The sequence below is a fragment of the Quercus robur genome, chromosome 7, assembly GCF_932294415.1.
Source record: "Quercus robur chromosome 7, dhQueRobu3.1, whole genome shotgun sequence".
In the NCBI taxonomy this organism is placed as follows: Eukaryota; Viridiplantae; Streptophyta; class Magnoliopsida; order Fagales; family Fagaceae; genus Quercus; species Quercus robur.
Window position 1 is genome coordinate 40,219,223 of NC_065540.1, and position 21,679 is coordinate 40,240,901.

Consider the following 21,679-nt stretch of genomic DNA (forward strand, 5'->3'; position numbering starts at 1 on the left):
AAATAATAGGTGAAGCAGAGAGAGTGTGAAATTGAATTCCAAATTAGAACTCTAATTTTGTGCCATGTGTCTAAAATCTGAAATTGAAGTTGAATTTTGCATCATGTGGCTAAATGTATGTGGGCTCATTCTCATTAAAACCACTTCTATGTATCGGGTCAAGTGAGTTATTGTGCTAATTAAGTTTTTTTTTGATTTTGTAGTCAAACGCGAAAATCAAAGAGATTAATATCGGTGATAAGAATTTGGTTTGGGTACATTGCATAATTTCCAAAAAGATAGCAAAGCCAGAGTTTGCATCTTTGTTATAAATTGCTTACAAAGTTTGCATCTTTACATTTGCACTGAGTTTCGGATTAAAGTGCTTTCTTCTTAGTTCTAACATTGAGTTTTGTTTACTATTCACTTACAAAGTTTGCATCTTTACATTTGTTATAAATTGCTAATATGTGACTAGATGCACATTATGCCTAAAATTCACTATCCTTATATTTGGCTTTTTGTTTAGGTTTGGCACCTATAAAATGAAGAAAACACTGCTGTGGATCGATGGATGATACTTTTTGCAGGCTGCAATGGAACTTAGTGATCAATGGAATCTCACGCGAATTGGAGAGGACTCGGCTTTAGATGTCTGGATGGCAGATGTGAGTCACTATGTTTTTAAAATGTTCAATGAAGGTAAAGGTTATGAATAATGTAAATTTTCCAGAAAGAGATTTATTATTCTATATTTACGCAAGTTTGGTCGCCTTCTTGGAGTGGATCACTCCACCCTGTCTTTCTACTAGAATTTTTTATTCAGATTGTTACAATTTAATTTGAAATTTTATTTGAATTTTCCTATTGTTGTTACTATCATATATTATCATTCCAATTGTTCAATTAGAATCTGAAATTGGAGTCCAATTTTACTATACACGTGTACAATCTAATTATTTTTAATTTTGCTGTCATGTGCAGAAGCCAATAAGATGAAATTAATAACACATTAAACACTCATGCTTTGGAAATCGGTAGTACCAATCTAAATCCATTGGACCTATTTCGTGATAATACAACTATGAAGGATGTATAAAAACACGCATAAACCCCTCTCTCTATAAAAAGAGATTGGAGAGAATTTATTTTATCAGCCATGGAACTTCAGAGGTTTTTTCTTCACACAAATGCCCATATCATGTTACAAAATGACCCATCGTAAAACTACAAAATGATTACAACTCTGAGGGTTTTTTTTTTTTTTTTTTTAATTTTAAATTTTTTAAGCTGAGAGAATTTCAATCACCAATAGAGATTGAAGATTCAAAAGCGTGAATGGATCTTTTGGATAAACATTGTCACCAAGGTTCATCTTTCTGTGTAAAATATATATACTGCTAAGTTTTGTTAATGAAATTTTCTGGTTAATAATATGAATTTAGACTTAATTGAGCCTTTTAAACATGAATAAACTCATGATTAATAATATATTCATTCTTGTGCGGTAGCACGGGACTACATACTAGTCTATATATAAAATAATAGGTGAAGCAGAGAGAGTGTGAAATTGAATTCCAAATTAAAACTCTAATTTTGTGCCATGTGTCTAGAATCTGAAATTGAAGTTGAATTTTGTATCATGTGGCTAAATGTATGTGGGCTCATTCTCATTAAAACCACTTCTATGTATCGGGTCAAGTGAGTTATTGTGCTAATTAAGTTTTTTCTTGATTTTGTAGTCAAACGCAAAAACCAAAGAGATTAATATCGGTGATAAAAATTTGGTTTGGGAACATTGCATAATTTCCAAAAAGATAGCAAAACCAGAGTTTGCATCTTTACATTTGCACTGAGTTTCGGATTAAAGTGCTTTCTTCTTGGTTCTGACATTGAGTTTTGTTTACTATTCACTTACAAAGTTTGCATCTTTACATTTGTTATAAATTGCTAATATGTGATTAGACACACACACACACACACACACACACACACATATATATATATATATATATATTTTTTTTTTTTTTTTTTTGCTACTACATATATATATATATATATATATATTATATGTATAAAATTAGAAACCACTACATATTTTAAAAATCTATGGTTTAAAAAAGGTGTAAGCTAATACTAAATATAATTTTAACCTCTTCTAAAAAAATTTATAATTTGAATAGTATAATTGTGATTATTTTTAATTATATTCATGCATATGCACGAGGTTACGTGCTAGTGTGTATATATATATATATAGATAAAAATTTTTGTAAGAATATTATTAGGTATAAAATGTAAACTGTCCATGTTTAATTTATTTTTATTACTTCTTAATTTTTGTTATTGTGAAGCACTTTTTTTTTTTTTTTTTTTTTACGATTTATTTATTCTAGACTCTTTAATATTTGTACTCAATAACTCACTTGGATGAATATTTATGATGTGGTCTCATATTTGATTTCTCTCTCTAAAAATAAATAATTTAGGACACATGGCGCAAAATTACACTATAATTTGAAATTGTAATTGGGCTTTCTCTAAACTTTACCTATTAATATATATATATATATATATTAATTTATGATGTGATCTCACATTTGATTTTTCTCTCTAAAAATAAATAATTTAGAACACATGGCACAAAATTAGACTATAATTTGAAATTGTAATTGGACTTTCTCTAAACTTTGCCTATTAATAGGCAAAACTTAGAGAAAATCTAATTAAAATTTACAATTAAAGTCTAATTTTGCGCCATATATTTCAAAAAATTTCTAAATTTGGGTGTTAAGTGGGAACCACCCCATAAATATACGTACAGATTTCCTCAAATCATGTATAACTCTTTAATGACTCTCTCTATCTCTTGTCTATATATATATATATATATATATATATATATATATATATGTATTAAAAGCCAAAGCTAAAAAAAAAAAAAAATCAAATTAGAATCCAAATTGAATATGAATTGGAGTCCAATTGTGCACCATGTGTCCCATTTAATTTTTAATTCTTGTGCCAAGTGAATTATTGAGTATAAAAATTGAAAATTCTTAATTCAATTAGATTTTAAATTGGATTTCAATTGGAGTCCAATTTTGCGTTATGAATCCACCTAATTTTTTAATTTTTGTGGTAAGTGAATTATTGGGTGCAAAAACCAAAGAGTCTAAATGTGTATGTGTGTGTATATATAGATATATTTAGAAACCATTACATATTTTAAAAATCTATGATTTAAAAAAAGTGTAAGCTAATACACTATGTATAATTTCAACCTCTTCTAATTTTTTTTTTTTTTAATTTGAATAGTATAATTGTGATTGTTTTAAATTGTACTCGTGCTTATGCATGAGGTTACACGTTAGTATATATATATATATATATATAGATAAAAAGTATTGTAAGAATATTATTAGGAATAAAATGTAAACTGTCTATGTTTATTTATTTATTTTTATTACTTCTTAATTTTTGTTATTGTGAAACACTTTTTTTATTCTTATGATTCATTTATTTTACACTCTTTGGTTTTGTTACTCAATAACTCACTTGGATGAATATTTATGATGTGATACCACATTTGATTTCTCTCTCTAAAAATAAATAATTTAGGACACATGGCGCAAAATTAGACTATAATTTGAATTGTAATTGGACTTTCTCTAAATTTTGCTTATTAATATGTATACACACACACACTAGTGTGTAGCTCCGTGCATATGCACGGGTATATTTAAAAGCAATCACAATTATACATTTTTTTTGGCAGAGATTCAAATTATATGTAGTATTAGCTTATTTCTTTTTTTAAACCATACAATTCTAAAATATGTAATGGTTTCTCATATTATATATATATATATATATATATATGATTTAGAATTTAATAGGATTTAGACTTTTTGATTTTTTCATCCAATAATTCAATTGCCACAAAAAAAAAAAAAAAGGATACGTGGTGAAAAATTGAAATCCAATTTAGAATCTAGTTGGATTTGGATTCTTCGATTTTTACACTCTATCATTCACTTGGCTCAAAATTAAAAATTAAATGAGACACGTGGCATAAGTGTGAAATTGAATTCCAAATTAGAACTCTAATTTTGTGCCATGTGTCTAGAATTTGAAATTGAAGTTGAATTTTGCATCATGTGGTTAAATGTATGTGGGCTCATTCTCATTAAAACCACTTCTATGTATCGGGTCAAGTGAGTTACTGTGCTAATTAAGTTTTTTCTTGATTTTGTAGTCAAATGTGAAAACCAAAGAGATTAATATCGGTGATAAAAACTTGGTTTGGGTACATTGCATAATTTCCAAAAAGATAGCAAAGTCAAAGTTTGCATCTTTGTTATAAATTGCTTACAAAGTTTGCATCTTTACATTTGCACTGAGTCTCGGATTAAAGTGCTTTCTTCTTAGTTCTAACACTGAGTTTTGTTTACTATTCACTTACAAAGTTTGCATCTTTACATTTGTTATAAATTGCTAATATGTGATTAGATGCACATTATGCCTAAAATTCACTATCCTTATATTTGACTTTTTGTTCAGGTTTGGCACTTATAACAATGAAGAAAGCACTGTTGTGGACCGATGGATGATACTTTTTACAGGCTGCAAAGGAACTTAGTGATCAATGGAATCTCACGCGAATTGGAGAGGACCCGGCTGTAGATGTCTGGATGGCAGATGTGAGTCATTATATTTTTAAAATGTTCAGTGAAGGTAAAAGTTATGAATAATGTAAATTTTCAGGAGAGAGATTTATTATTCTATATTTACGCAAGTTTGGTCGCCTTCTTGGAGTGGATTACCCCACCCTGTCTTTCTACTAGAATTTTTTATTCAGATTGTTACAATTTAATTCGAAATTTTATTTGTATTTTCCTATTGTTGTTACTATCATATATTATCATTCCAATTGTTCAATTAGAATCTAAAATTGGAGTCCAATTTTACTATACACGTGTACAATCTAATTATTTTTAATTTTGCTGTCATGTGCAGAAGCCAATGAGATGAAATTAATAACACATTAAACACTCATGCTTTGGGAATCGGTAGTACCAATCTAAATCCATTGGACCTATTTCGTGATAATACAACTATGAAGGATGTATAAAAACACGCACAAACCCCTCTCTCTATAAAAAGAGATTGGAGAGAATTTCTTTTATCAGCCATGGAACTTCAGAGGTTTTTTCTTCACACAAATGCGCATCATGTTACAAAATGACCCATCGTAAAACTACAAAATGAGTACAACTCTGATGAATTTTTTTTTTTTTTTTTTAAATTTTTTAAGCTACGAAAATTTCAATCACCAATAGAGATTTAAGATTCAAAAGCGTGAATGGATCTTTTGGATAAACATTGTCACCAAGGTTAATCTTTCTATGTAATATATATATACTGCTAAGTTTTGTTAATGAAATTTTCTGGTTAATAATATGAATTTAGACTTAACTGAGCCTTTTAAATATGAATAAACTCATGATTAATAATATATCCATTCCCGTGCGGTAGCACGGGGATACATACTAGTAATTGAATAATGGCTTGTTACTGATAATGGCGTGAATCATGTACCCAAAAAAAAAAAAAAGAGATAATGGAGTGAATCCAAAAAGAGCAGAAGATATGGCTTGTTACTGATAAAGAGCAAAATCTAAAGCATAAGAAAGTGATGTTATTTATACAATATCTTTGTTCATAATCATAGACTTTTGATTTTGAAAGTATAGTGAGCACCATGCATGCATCGAGTAAATAATTGCGGGTACAGTCTTTACTTTGTTTAATTAAAATGTGTCATTTTCATATGACATGCAGCCATATATATAATGAAATAAATTTACTGCCTTAACTGGAAATAGCTCAATGAGGTCTAGATTTTTATTTATTATTTTTTTTTGGGGAGAGAGTAGGGTGTTTCTAATTAATGTATATTGTCATTTTTAAAGTTTGGTCGATCATTCTTATAAAAATTTGTAGATGCCTTTTTGTTTGTTTTAGCCTTTCGTGCTATGTGAACTGATGACTAGCACTGATGACAAAGTATCCGTTTGAATATGGATGAAAACTCACGCGTTTGTGTTTTTGCCTGTTTTTTTTTTTTTTTACTAGCATTTTTTGCACTGTTTATGGGACATGAACAGTGCATTAAGGCAAATGTACAGTGTTTGGGGGAGTGAACAGTAACCTAAAATTTTTTTTTTTTTTGTTTTCAGCAATAAGTTTTCAGTTTTCAGTTTTTAACAAAATAAACGATATCCATATACATCCAAAGTAAGCCCACCCACTTTTTCTCTCTCTCTCTCTTCTTCTTCCTCTTCTTTTTCATCTATATTGTTTAATGTTTGTGTTTCGAACCACATTACCCTCTTCATCAACTATTTATCTAAAAACAAAGACTAAATATGAAATTTACATTTAAAAAAACAACAAAAATTAATGAATTATAATCATAAAATAAAAAAGGAAGATTACAACAATTGAACATTTTCACGTGAGTAATGTTAGGGATACTATAGTTCACAACTTATTATTGATGTGATTTGTTGTGTTTAGAGAGTAACATTAATTACTTTTACTTGGATCCAATACTACTAAAACTATTATACTTTCATTTTTATTAAAAATTTCTATGTGAGCATTTCACAAAATTATTATTGATGTGATTTGTTGTGATTAGAGTAATATTAATTACTTTTACTTAGATCTAATACCATTGACATTATTTTTTGTTATACATCAACCACAACAAGACGTCAACAATTATAAAAAAGCAAGATCGTGAAACATTGCAACTGGATTATTACCTGAACTTAACCATAGGATATTATGAAACATTGCTTTATACACAAAACAGAATACAAAGGCGACATGTATAGATAGGGCCTAGGGGGGTACCCGGAACTGAAATTGTGTTCATGTGTTGTCAACATTTTACGTAAATCCTATCAAAAAAAAAAAAAAAAAGAAGAAGATAATATGAAATTATGAATTCTTCATTGACGTCAAAGACCCCTATAGCCATTAGCCAGTAAGTGCAAGAAAGGCATAACCTGTTGCTTTTCCTGTTTTGAAGCTTATAAACCATTTGGTCTTTATTAATTATTAGTGGTTCCTTGATTTTAAGCTTTAATCTTACATTATTTCACATATACATCTGACTTTTTTTTTTATGATATCTTAAAGGAAGTGGGAGGAGAAGGAAGATAGAAAATTTGAAGCTGAAGCTTTTTGAGTACGTAAGTCATACATATCTAACTTTAAGAGCTAGCCTATAAGCAATTATCAGCTTTTAAGTACATTATTAGCAAAATTAAATACAAGCATGATATCAAAGGAAAACAAAAGGAAGCAAAAGAGAGAAAGATGACTGCAAAACCTAGAAAATAAAGCATAATAGGATATTCCCTTTGTTTAATATGCCTCACCAATTTCTACTTTGTTCTCTCCTATATGCCCCATCAAAGTCGTTCTAAAAGCTTCAGCTTCAAGTTTAATTTCTATCTTCCTTCTCATCCCAATTCCTTAAGATATCATTAAAAAAAAAAGTGGCATTCCACTACCACATATGAGTAGTCTAAATCTTTCACTATAACATATATGTCACCATTTATTAAGATCATAAATAATAAGGTTGGAATTGAATTTTTTGACGTAAATTCAAAACATAACACATCACATCAATTTTAATAAACAAAGGCGACATGCAGAGATTCGGAAATTCATGGTTTATAGTTGCCCATGAGTGTAGGATTGGTACCTCTCACAGAGGTGGTGGATCCCAGTTCTCACTGACAGAGGTCACAATCTGAGGGCTGAAAATTCCATATTGGTGGTTTTTTTTTTTTTGTTTCTATGGTAGTTTCTAGTGGAGCATCTGACTCAATATGCCCTTAATTTATCTTATAAAATAACATTCTGAACTTTATCCTTCGATTAGTGTCAATTAATTTGTACCTAAATATGTTGGCAATTCTTGTCTGCTAGAACCTCATGTAGTTACTGTTATAGCCTACCTTTTGAAGTGGTAAACTCACTTTATAAGAGGCTTTAACTTTTAAGTCGAACCTGCAGAACTAAAAGACCAATGGAGTTTTAAAATTAGAGAGATTAACTCTTGTTCTGTATACATATATCAATACAAAATGGCAAAATTATGCACAATTTCTATGCATCTTAAATTCAATCATTAGTTACACAAAGGGAAAGAGTCGCTATTTTGGCTATATGAAATAAGACTTTTTATTGCACTCATTTGGTTCTTTACAAAAAGAATACTTTTCAAATATAGCTAAAGAGAAGTGGCACATAGTGGTCCACAGTGTCGCAATGGACAATATAAATATAAGAAGATAATTAGATAAAAATATGGGTTAGTCCATTAGGTTTGTTGACAAAATAGTTTTTATTTTCTGCATGACATAAAGATAGAATAAAATAAAGGAAAAATATATATATGTGACTAACCTTTACTAATTTGTTGAGAATCTATAGTTGATCTCAAAATTTGAGAATAAGACTTTGTTGTTGTTGCTATGATAATCAAGGTTATCGATTTTGTACCGTACTGGCCGGTACGACCGGAATATACCATACTGGCCAGCAATCCGGTACGCTCGACCCTCCTGTTTCGTATCGGAAAAAATACTAGCCGTACCGGCATCATACCGACCGTACCAGCGAAATCCGACTATACCGGCCGGTAATTGGATACCGGACTGAAACATGAAATATACCTTTTTTTTTAATTTAAAAATATGAATTATTTGTTCTTAATTGAAGTAATGTTTTATGGTAAACATGAATTTTTGAGGTATTGTTTTATGATAAATAGAGATTTTGTGTGTGTATGTGTGTGTGTGTATATATACATATATTAAATATATAAAATAGCGATAAACCCGAAACGGTACATCGGTATTGACCGATATCCGAAATATATCGTACCGGTGGCTAAACCGGTACGGTATTGACATTCTTGATGATAATATGAACTGTTCATTTACTGTTTGCAAAGGTATTGAGTTATTCCTTTACATTTTTGCAAGGTCCACCAAGGAGTCCTAGTTGAATCTAGTTATCTTCAAAAGGAATAACCATGTAATTATATTTAGTTAAAAAACATAAAATACAACTCTTTTTTTTTTCTTTTTTTGTGTGTGTGGGTTGAAATAAGATACAATTACAATACTTAAATTAATTATAACTAAATTTTTTCTATTAATAAAAAAAATGCTAAAATACAAATTACACCCTCTAAGTTTGACTAAAATTCGTTTCAGTACTTTAACTTTATTTTTGTTCAATTGAATCATCTAACTTTCAAATTTATTCAATTCAGGCATTTCATCGAATTTCATTAAAAATTTGCCATTAAAAAAACTATTTTTCTCACATGAAAAAAATATAAAAATTAATAAGAATATTCAATAGGTTTTTAATGTAAAGTTTTTTTTCATTAGTTAATTGCATATTTAACATAAAATTTTTAACGTAATTGGACAAAATGTCATTTTTCAAGTTAGATGCCAACTAACGACTTATGGCCTGTTTGGATTGAGGGGGGAAAGGAGGGGGAGTAGAGAAGAGTAGAGTTAGCTGAAAATAGACTAATTTTGGGCTAAATTTACTCTACTCTACTCCTCTTCTCTCCCTTCAATCTAACATACCATTGAAGCTTCGACCTTCAACTATACGGTCAGAGCTTTAACGGACATTTCCAAGCAATACAATTACAATCATCTTCCAAGGCATCTTCAACAGTACGGCTAACTTTAACGCTTATTTTCTTTTTTGTCTTTAGAAATTAAGAGCAATGGCAATTATTGCCTTCGATTTTCTAAGTCACATGACTCACATTTTCACATTTTGGTTTCAAACTTTTCTTTCACTTAGGTTACGTTTGGATTCGGTTGAAAAACCCAACGTGTTTACGTCTGGCATTTTTCTTTTTTCTTTTTTTTTGGCATGCGTTTGAGAGACAAACCTCACTGTTACATCTACTGTTCATGCACTGTTCATGAACAGTAGCCGCAATGTTTGACTTTTCCCACCCTTTTCAGCATATCAGTGGATCCCGTATACTGTTCACGAGACCCACAAACCTTACTTTTCAGCAATTTTTCATTAAAAATTGGTCTCACAGTACTATTCACACATTTAAAAATTATTTTACTACAGTATTTTTCAGTTTTCAGCTGTATCCAAACGGACCCTTATTTTTCTATTAAAATATTAGAGAGTGTTAGGTAGCCAGTTTTCCTTCTTCTTCAATATTTTTTATTTATTTTTTAAGTGGTGGGCCCTGTACAAAAATTCTCCTTTGGCAAGATTAATACTTTGCACCATTTTTTTTCTTTTTTATAACGTGTAGTAGAACTTTATTCAAATTAGTAGCACATTGCAAAGTATACTATACAACAACTTAATGATAATATGGCTAAATCAACAATGCTGAATCTAATCTTTATCAAGAACAATGACCATAAAGTGGTGAAATTTTATCTATGTTCAATTGTATATTAACTAATCTCTAAATTAAGATGGCTTTAAATTAATTTCAATGTAGCCTTACATCACTTTGATGGTAAAAAAATGTTCTTAACATTTACAAAATATAATAGGCAACTGAACATAAAATCAAAAGTTCGATTCATTCATAATCAATTGATTATGCCAATTGTTGTGGGGCGTTGAGTTTATTCATGTTTAAAAGGCTCAGTTAAGTCTAAATTCATATTATTAACCAGAAAATTTCATAAACAAAACTTAGCAGTATATATATTTTACACAGAAAGATGAACCTTGGTGACAATGTTTATCCAAAAGATCCATTCACGCTTTTGAATCTTCAATCTCTATTGGTGATTGAAATTTTCGCAGCTTAAAAAATTTAAAATTTAAAAAAAAAAAAAAAAAAAAAAACCCTCAGAGTTGTACTCATTTTGTAGTTTTACAATGGGTCATTTTGTAATATGATGGGCATTTGTGTGAAGAAAAAACCTTTGAAGTTCCATGGTTGATAAAAGAAATTCTCTCCGATCTCTTTTTATAGAGAGAGGGGTTTGTGCGTGTTTTTATACATCATTCATAGTTGTATTATCACGAAGCAGGTTCAATGGATTTAGATTGGTACTACTGATTCCCAAAGCATGAGTGTTTAATGTGTTATTAATTTCATCTCATTGGCTTCTGCACATGACAGCAAAATTAAAAATAATTAGATTGTACACGTGTATAGTAAAATTGGACTCTAATTTCAGATTCTAATTGAACAATTGGAATGATAATATATGATAGTAACAACAATAGGAAAATTCAAATAAAATTTCAAATTAAGTTGTAACAATCTGAATAAAAAATTCCAGTAGAAAGACAGGGTGGAGTGATCCACTCCAAGAAGGTGACCAAACTTGCATAAATATAGAATAATAAATCTCTCTCCGGAAAATTTACATTGTTCATAACCTTTACCTTCACTGAACATTTTAAAAACATAGTGACTCACATCTGCCATCCAGACATCTACAGCCGGGTCCTCTCCAATTCACGTGAGATTTCATTGATCACTAAGTTCCTTTGCAGCATGCAAAAAGTATCATCCATCGGTCCACAGCAGTGCTTTCTTCATTGTTATAGGTGCCAAACTTGAACAAAAAACCAAATATAAGGATAGTGAATTTTAGGCATAATATGCATCTAATCACATAGTAGCAATTTATAACAAATGTAAAGATGCAAACTTTGTAAGTGAATAGTAAACAAAACTCAATGTCAGAACCAAGAAGAAAGCACTTTAATCCGAAACTCAGTGCAAATGTAAAGATGCAAACTTTGTAAGCAATTTATAACAAAGATGCAAACTCTGGCTTTGCTATCTTTTTGGAAATTATGCAATGTACCCAAACCAAGTTCTTATCACCAATATTAATCTCTTTGGTTTTCACGTTTGACTACAAAATCAAGAAAAAACTTAATTAGTACAGTAACTCACTTGACTCGATACATAGAAGTGATTTTAATGAGAATGAATCCACATACATTTAACCACATGATGCAAAATTCAACTTCAATTTCAAATTCTAGACACATGGCACAAAATTAGAGTTCTAATTAGCCCGTGCTACTACACAGGAATAGATATATTATTAATCATGAGTTTATTCATGTTTAAAATGCTCAGTTAAGTCTAAATTCATATTATTAACCAGAAAATTTCATTAACAAAACTTAGTAATATATATATTTGTTGATGAGAATGAGTGGTGGGGTAAGATAGAATAGATGAAAGGAGGAGTGGAAGAGGAGATGATAATTAAGCACAATTTCAGTCGAGCAGGCCAGCAAACCTTATACAATATGGCTTATCAACTGGGGCTTTAGTTGTAAGTGCTTATAAATAATTGGCATAAGAGTGGTTTGTGTGCATAGATGAATTGTGAGTTGGGCGTATAGGAAATGTTGTTTGTATTGTCTATTCTAACTTAGATGAGTATATTTTGATTAGATTTGTATAATTTATTTGTGAGAGCTATGTGATGTGTCATTAGTGGATGGTTTACTTTTATTTTATTATATTGTGTGCTTCCACATGAGTATGGTTCACTCTCATCACAGTGACATAACATATGCTTTGGACAAGAAAGATTGTGCTTTATTATTTAGCAGGTATTGTTTGGTAGATTGGATGTAAAAATGCGGGGATTTTTAGTTAGAAATGTAGGGATTTAGAAAGAGCTTACCAAACAGATGCGGGGATTTAGCAGGTATTGTGCTTACCAAACACCACTTTATCTATTTTACCAACCTATTTTTAGAAAGAGCTTGCAACTCGTGCAAACGCACGGGATTTTTATTTAAAAATTTTTAATAATTTTTTTGTTGTATTTTTGTAGCATCTCAAAAGTATTTTTCTTTTTTATATAACATCATCAAAATTAAATCAAATCATACTTCATTATAGTAACATATATTAACACACTTTGAATAAGCGGGAAAAAATTAAACTTACAAAAGTGGAAAAACAAATAGTTTTCTTCATAACATCATAAAAATTTAGGTACAGAGCTCAAAATAACATTTATAACCTTAAAATGAACCAAAAGTCAAATAGTTTAACCCCCTTAAAAGTTTATGGGTCTAATGTTGTGAGCAACCAAGCCATTGATGATCTTTTTGCATACCTAGACATATCAGAACTTTTTAAAAAAATATGTTAAATTGATTCCAAATGAAGAACACATACAGATGCGAAATTAGTTCTACCATCTCAAATCTAAATCACATGAATCAATGTTAGATAGCTTATCATTTCTTTTTCCTTTCAACACGTCTAATAAAAATCTCTAAATCGGAAAAAAAAATAAATAAATAATTATTTTTATGGTAAGCATTAATCCCTTGGACAATAGTATCATTAAAAGTACATAATCTAAGCATGAATCTCCATTAATACACCAAAGAAACCATGCATAGATTATGCAGTCCTCTCTAGTCATCTTAAGGGTCACATTTATATAAAAAAAATCCTCTAATTTCCTTTTAAGTTGTAAACTTATAGTTATTTCTTTCTGCAGATTATGCATGTGTGGTCCTAACAAAAATTAAAGGTTTAGAGATTAATCCAGAGAGATCCTAAACCTTTCTACTTTTTGAAAGGTATTAGAAATAATGCATTGAAATACTGAAGGAAAAAAAGGGCACAATATTATAGTGGGTAAATAGACATTCCTCACTATGGTTAAAAAAGCATCACATGGTCCAAAATAACGCTGAGGCACCCTAGCCAATAATTTTCCTTCAAATTAAAGTTTTGACTACTTGCAATCCACACAACATAACCCAAAAAAAAAAAAAAACACAATTAAATGGTAATAATCAAGCTGTATCTCTCTTCAATAACTACCTAAACTCTAAAAGATAGAACAGCAAGGAAACATCTTAAAGAAACAAACTTACCTTCTTCTTTTTTTCAAAACAGTTGCATAATTTTTTAATGGTGCATTGGTCAGATCCAAGGCAAACTTCACATATGCCACAAAATCTCTTTCTCGTGATTTGGCTTAGTTGCCCTCAGTTCCTCACATAAATCAAGTGCACTCAATTTGCATAGAGTAAGAAAATGTAAATATTAAGTATTCAAAATGGCACAATGGATTCTACATAGCCACCTTCCCTAATCATATCAAAATATGCCCAAAGGATCCAAAAGGCAAGACAAAGTATTCAAATTAAAAACTTTCACCCCTAACCATAACACTATTTGCCTTATAAACAACTTTTGCATGTCAATTCCCAATTATTAAGACTACGAATCTTGGAGCAAAGCAAATGAGGATGGCTATTTTTCAATTACCGATATACGTCTTAAGACAACTACAGGTTTTGTTTTATCAAATTTTATTGTTTCTCTTTCTCCTAATCTCCCACTAAGTTATGCATTAAAATATGAACTTTGATAGTTTTAGTGACATGTAATGCAGCGTCAAAATTGATTAAGAAATTTAATTGATTTTAAAAAATTACGTGTCCTGTTTTATTCAGGTCCAATTTCTTTGTCATATTTATTCCCTTTAAGAACAAAGAATGGTTTTGGGAAATGTTTATAGATTTTATTTATTAGAACCTATATTTGTTCTACGTATTCACTGAAAAATTTAAACAAACACACAGAAAAAACACAAAGATAACCAAGACAAAAGTTATTTTAAAAAAGTGCAAATAGTTATTCAAAACAGAGTAGATTTAATGAAATAGTGCAGTGCAGTGCAGACTTTTTATGAATCAGTGCAATGTAGATTTTGTGAAACAATGTAGCGAAGATTTTAGATGTGTAGTAGTGCAGATTCTTTGTAGAAGAATAGTGCAGAAAAATAACATTTTGAAGAAGAAATCTTTTTAACAAATTGGATCCATAGACCAAATTTTGTTCACTGAGAAATTTAAACAAACAAATAGAGAACAAACACAAAGATAACCAAAACAGAACCTTCAAACTCACATTGCTCATTTTATAGAACTTGGCAAATGAAACAAAAATCCCAAAGCCAAAGCTTATTAGTAAAATCACATACCAAATAAAATGGAGGTTATAATGTGGTTTTGGAGAAGGAGATGGGCAGAGAAAAAAGAGCGGATAGACTAACAGAACACAACGTATTCAAGGCCTAGTGATACCCATTGAGAAGCTTCAAATAGGGCAAAAAAAATCCTTTGAAAAACCTTTCTTTTAAAGGTATAGATAATAGGTTATACAATATCAATTGATTTTTTTATATTCTAGATAAAATTTGATTTGTGGTAAATTATGATAAAATAAGCTTCAAGACCCCTTTATTTATAAACCACTTAAGTCAAAACGTAAATTCCCAAAGTCATAATCTATTCATTCTAAAGATAAACCACACACAAAGACATTTAATGTTCTTTCAAACATTACCCTAACAAAAGCATGAGAGAGACAGAGACAGAGACAAAAAGGGGGTAATTATAGAGAGACAATGTGAGAAAACTGGTGAATCTATTGGACAAAATTCTGTTTTGATTAGTACATTAAAGCCAATGAATGTTTTAGAAACCAAAGAATGTTGAAGGCTGATAGCAAAGGGGTTTTGAAGAGACCATTGTTGATTTATTTAAGTTTTAATTTTCTTTAAGAATACCTTACAAATTGGCTCCTTGACTAACTCTCCTCCCTTGCTTGGTTGAGTAACTATTCTTGCTGAAAGAAACTGATACAAAGGGAAAAATACAAAGGCGTTTACAATTTAAAGAAAACAGGTTGAATAGCCAAAATTGATGATATAAACTTTGCAACATTTTCTAATATTGCAAAGCAATAAAACAAAAAAATAAACCAAAGAAAACTTAATTTTGCAGAGAACTATCCCAAATACATCAATTGGCAAAATGTAATCCAATGGATGAATCCAATGATACTGATATTGAGATAGAATAGAGAAGAAGTCCATTGGAGAAACAACGGAATCAACCTAATGGAAGTTATAGGATAGAGAATGAGAAGAATGATAGTTAGAATCTCCTAACCTGCCAGTTTTATCCAGCAATATTTCTTGAAAACACCTGGTGAACATCATAAATCTGTCTAAACAGAGGTAATTCAAACAACAAATACATAATGGATAGAATCTATTACAAAGTATAAGATAAACGAAAGAGAAATTAGTCTTTCATAAACAATGCTGACCTAATCTCCAAGTATGTTTGATCATATCTAAAACAAAATAATAAAGTACCAATATACCTCATTGTCATAGTCAATCTTTCTTTAAAAGACTGATTTTCAAATGGTAATCTTATCACTTCTATGATACCAATTCTATTAAATGCTCTTCAATTGGCATATCTCATCCATATATATATATATATATATATATGTAAAGAAATCACACTGGGTTAATTTGCATATTTTAGCAAGTAACAAATATTGATTTCGGAGTTTAATCAAACAAATTGGAATCAAAGATAGACTATATACCAATTATGAATAGCTACCACATTGAATTCAAACCCACAATCCCATTGATTAAATAGTACAAAAAAATTAATATTTTTTGGTCAAAGTAATTTCGCTTTCATGAACAACTTTTGTTATATTTTTTTGGAACATAGCTTTTTACTTATAACGAAAACATATAAACATTGTAAATATCAAGACAAAGAAGAATGTACAATAGAGGGAAAATGTGAAGTTACAGGCTATAGATTAAATCAGACAGATATTACAATTTTACAAGTCAATTCAATCCAAATACTTGAGGAAAAAAACCTAAAATATGGAAAATAATTATACAACAAAAAAGGGCATGAGTAACAATAAAGAAAACCCAATTGGATAGCAAAGCAAAAAACCAATCCTTGATACGCAAACAACACTAGTTACAAAACATATAACATGGAAAAATAAATAAATAAATGCAACTTATGCACAAGTTAGTGCTTTTTAATTAACTTTCGTATTTATTTGTTTCTAATTTCAGTACAAATGAAAGTCAATTATAAAGTCATCAAAGGATAAATATAATTAACAAATTAGTAAATAACAGAATACTGGAATTGTTCTTCCATGAAATCTAAAGACCAAAACCAACAAACACCAAAAAAGAATAAATGCTATAGAGACCACAAACCAAATATAAAACCTGATTTGAAACTGAAATTAATGATTACATAATCATCACTAATAGAAAACTGAAATCCTTCAAAACCAACACAATGTAATCATTGAGCTACACTGAATAGTAAAATTGCACAAAAACAAATAAGCCAAATTGATTGCAAAGCAGAGCAAACATAAAAATAAAGATCCATGGACTAATCAAAAACATTAATGTGTTCACAAGATTTTAGTTTCAAGTTTAACACTTTTACCACTGCTTTGGTATCAGTTTGGTAAAACTGCCATTATTTCCGATTGCTCAAAAAATAAATCATAGCAGTTTTAAATTGCAGCAGAGAAAAATGAAAGAAATATTGCAAAAAAAGCCTAAGAAAACATTGAACATATGGGTTGAATTGTCAACAACACACCATTTAATCAAATCTATGTCATTTATTTCTATGTTTCTATTTCAAAGAAGGCAGTAAATAAACGAAGAAAACAATAATTTCAATTTGGAAAAGATTATAATGTTACTAAAACAGGAAAAACAAATAGTATAATCTGAGACCAAATCATTCAAAGAGAGAGAATTAACAGCTGGATTTTAATTCAAATTTGAATAAGAAAAAGTACCGGTGAGCAGTTCCTGAGAAATTAGTGCATACCTTCTTAATACACTGGGTTTTAATATGCAATAACACCAATCAAGCAGCGACAACCAACAAAGAAAGCATACCACCTTTTAAGCTCTTGAAAAGAAAAAGAAAACACAGACACACACTCTTGTTTAGAGAATGACCAACCTGGCATCAACACATGATCTAGAAAAAATTATAATTGAAATCTCATAAGCTATAACTAATGCGGATTTGAAATAAGTAGAAGGGAAAATTGGCTAAAAAAATCAATTTGTAAAGAAAAAAGCTGGTTAAAGCATGCAAATCAGAGCCAATTGAAACACAAATACAGTAAATTGATAAAATCTAATACAAAGTATGAGATAAGTAGAAGGGAAATCAGACTATCCTAACCTATCAGTTTGTTCCAACAACGTTTCTTACAAAAATGCGAAGTGAACATTATAAATCAATCTAAACAGGACATTCAACATGTCACTTTTGATATATAACTTAAGTATTAAGCATATGTCAAAGCATAAAAAGGAATCTTCCACTCAAACCTGAGGCATTTAGTAATTTAAGATGCCCAATAAAAACTCACACACCGTGACTGTTGGGTCAATTGGTATCTCTTGATGTCCCTAACTTACACGTTTAGGATTTGCACCTCCTCTCCTCCTCTCTTAAGCTTAATGCAGAAAAGGAAAAAAAAAAGTTCAAATCCCACATGGAAAAAAATAATCCAATCTCTCTCTATTAGTTAATGAACCACCAACCTCTCCTTCAATTTCACATACACTGTCTGTGGAAGACACTAACAAAAACTTCATAGACACAAAGGAACTATTTGGGTTTAATTAATATCAGATCAAAAAAAAGGGGGAAAGATTTGCTCTAATTTAATCAAATAAAATATATGGCACTTGCGATTTGCAAATAAAATAGTAAAAGAGAGACCAGAGAAAAGAGAAAAGAGTTTGAAGTAATCGTTGTAAAAAACAGCGCCTAAAAATCTATTGCAAAGTGTATAACATACTTTAGTTATCAATCTGTTTATTTGTTATTTAAAAATGCAGTAATTAACCCAAAAAATCCCATAATCCCACTTACAAAGAACTTAAAATTACTATACACTCTGAAGCATCCATGTTGAAATCTGTTTATAATCCCTAATGTATAATACAATAGACCAAAGAAAAATAACAGTTTATACCTTGTACAAAAGAGAAAGTGTATAATACAATAGTCAAATTTTGGCCGAATGGTTTTCACAAATGGTTTAATTATTCATAGCCCGTTGACCTCATGTATACCTTATATATGTCCTTTGGAGATGGCCTCTCATGATTCTAGGGTTCTACCATTCTTGTCCATGCCGTAAGAATTAATATTGACAACAAAGCAACTAAAGAAAGAGAATAAACATCCAAATTTCAATTCAAATTCAAACACAAAGAAGTGATGTGTACCTTTCATCAATCTGTGTTTAGTTCCAATTATATTGGTCATGGAGTAGTGCTGATCCTCAATCTCAAACCCTATTGCTTACGGATTGTATCTATCTCTCTCTATTTCTGTCTCTCCATTTCTCCATGTTGAATAAATATATACTTTACTAGATGTCATGTAGACACATACCTTTGGTGGAGCAAATCACCGAATTGCCGGATCTTTCTCTTTGCTTGCTTTACGAACTCCTCACGATCTCCTTTGTGGAACACCTCCAAGTCGCAGGAAAGGCTACTAGAGTCTCTCCTAATTTCCACGCTCCAAATTCTAGGGAACAATAGATGATGTCCCAGAGAGACGGCTTATTTTGAGAGAGCACTCAAAATTATACGTATGTTTTCTCACTGTGTCTAACCACAATCTGACTGATGTAGGAGTATTTAAATACTAGTAGAGATTCACTTACTATCAGATATATGTGATCCCTAAAAGATCTCATCTTTTAAATTTAAATGACTCCACAACTGATATTGATAACTCATATCAATATCTGTTAAGTTCAAATTTAAACTCACTTATCAGATAACCCATGTGGACGATCCATGGGCCATAGTTTATGGGTTGGACCAAAACCAGCCCAATTTCTAACATCTCCCACTCATCCACACTGGGTACTACAGTCAGAACTAGCTCCTCTCAATCTTTTGTCCAATCCTCTCTTTATACAGAAAAATGGAGTGTGCGACCTGACGAGAAGGTGTAGGGTAGGAGTACTATATTAAGTCACCATCTAAACTAACATAGTACATCACTCATTGTATCTCGTCTATGCCCCAGATTATTTGATCACACCCGATCAAGTTTCTTTAATCCCTCATGAGTTCAAAACTCAAAGCAACACTTGATCCTATACCATATAATATGCTCATGATTATGTTGAAAAACAAATTCCTCATAATCGCCCGGGCTATGAGCCATAAAATAAATGGTGTGTTCTAAATAATCTTCCCTAGACACTCATGTCAATTCATTTACACTTGACCGCTTTCCTAGACATGCTCCGCGAGACTGTATATATCATGGCCCTGAGATGACATGCTAAAGTAGCGACATCAAACATTCACTTCATGACATAGTTCTAGGTCGAAAAAGGGCACAGAATGGACCATATAATGGTCGACTAGGGCTCACATAGTGATGGAGTAGGGATCTGTCCAATCACTCCCTTAATTGGTCGGCTATAGCACATACAGTATAATTTGTATGCTACGGTGGAGCGCCCACTCAACTGGGCTTGTCACACTCAAACACCATACAAATCTTAGTCCAATTGCCACAAAAGCAACCAACCTGAGTTTCTCAGCACAGTTACACATCAAGTTCCTGTCCAAGATCTCACATTTGGCTTTATTCAGGCTTCATGAAGTTGTGGATACACTTCAAGTGCGACTCCCATAAGTCTCATCTTAGCCTAGCTAAGGCGACATTCATTATATTATCTTGCACGCCTCCCTAAGCGTCAAGATGATCACTTACTTGATTTACAAAAAAAACAAAGTGATCACTATGTCTCATCCTGCTCGCTACTCAAGCGCTAGGGTGATCATCTATGTGAGTAGACCGATCTAAGCCTGGTGACATATTCTCAAATAACGTGTGCTCAGTATGCAATATCAATTACATCACAAGATGAATCAAAATGAATAACATCATTATTGCATAAAGTATGAATAAACATAAATGTCCATAAGGTATCCAAAAAACATATCAAATCCTACAAAGTCCCAAACTCCTAACATGAGCCTGAAAGACATCTCTAGCAATGGCTTTAGAAAGTGGATCAGCCACCATCCTGCTAGTGGAGATATGTTGGAGGATCACCTCTCCTTGTGTAATAGCAAGACGAATGTAGTTATAATGAGTCTGTATGTGTTTGCTTTTGCTATGATACTTAGGATCTTTAGCATGAGACAAGGCTGCCATATTATCTCAATACATCTTTACAGCTTCATCTGCAAGAGATGTCACCCTTAGACTTTGGAAAAATCTCTTTAACCAAACAGCTTCTTGTGCTGCTGCTAAACAAGCAACATACTCAGACTCCATTGTGGATAAAGCAATGCAAAACTGTTTCTTACTGCACCAAGAGATAGCTGCACCGCTAAGTAGAAATGCATAACCTGTAGTGGACTTGCGCTCATCTCTATCACTGGCCCAGTCAGCATCAGAATATCCTCTCAATCTCAAATCTTCACCCTGATAGCAAAGAATGAGATCCGATGTCCCACGAAGGTATCGAAAAATCCTCTTAACTGCTTGCCAATGAACAGGTCCTGGATTACTTTGATAACGACTAACCATACCAACTGCAAAACAGATGTCTGGTCAAGTACACAACATAGCATACATCAGACTTCCAACTGCACTTGCATAGGGAACTCTTGCCATTTCTCTCTTTTCCTTTTCTGATTTAGGGCAATCTTCA

At 31.0% G+C, this 21,679-nt stretch overlaps 3 long non-coding RNA genes across 3 annotated transcripts in view; 1 reads left to right on the forward strand and 2 right to left on the reverse strand.

Moving 5' to 3' along the window:
- Positions 1-21,679, reverse strand: part of LOC126693429 (uncharacterized) — a 71,279-nt gene that overhangs the window by 22,171 nt on the left and 27,429 nt on the right. The window lies entirely within an intron of this gene.
- LOC126693428 (uncharacterized) lies at positions 4,075-5,159 on the forward strand. The gene is made up of 3 exons (XR_007645354.1): positions 4,075-4,196; positions 4,543-4,682; positions 4,999-5,159. It is a non-coding gene; the product is annotated as an uncharacterized LOC126693428 (long non-coding RNA).
- LOC126693427 (uncharacterized) lies at positions 12,994-16,374 on the reverse strand. The gene is made up of 2 exons (XR_007645353.1): positions 16,051-16,374; positions 12,994-15,734 (listed from the first exon to the last, which is right to left on the reverse strand). It is a non-coding gene; the product is annotated as an uncharacterized LOC126693427 (long non-coding RNA).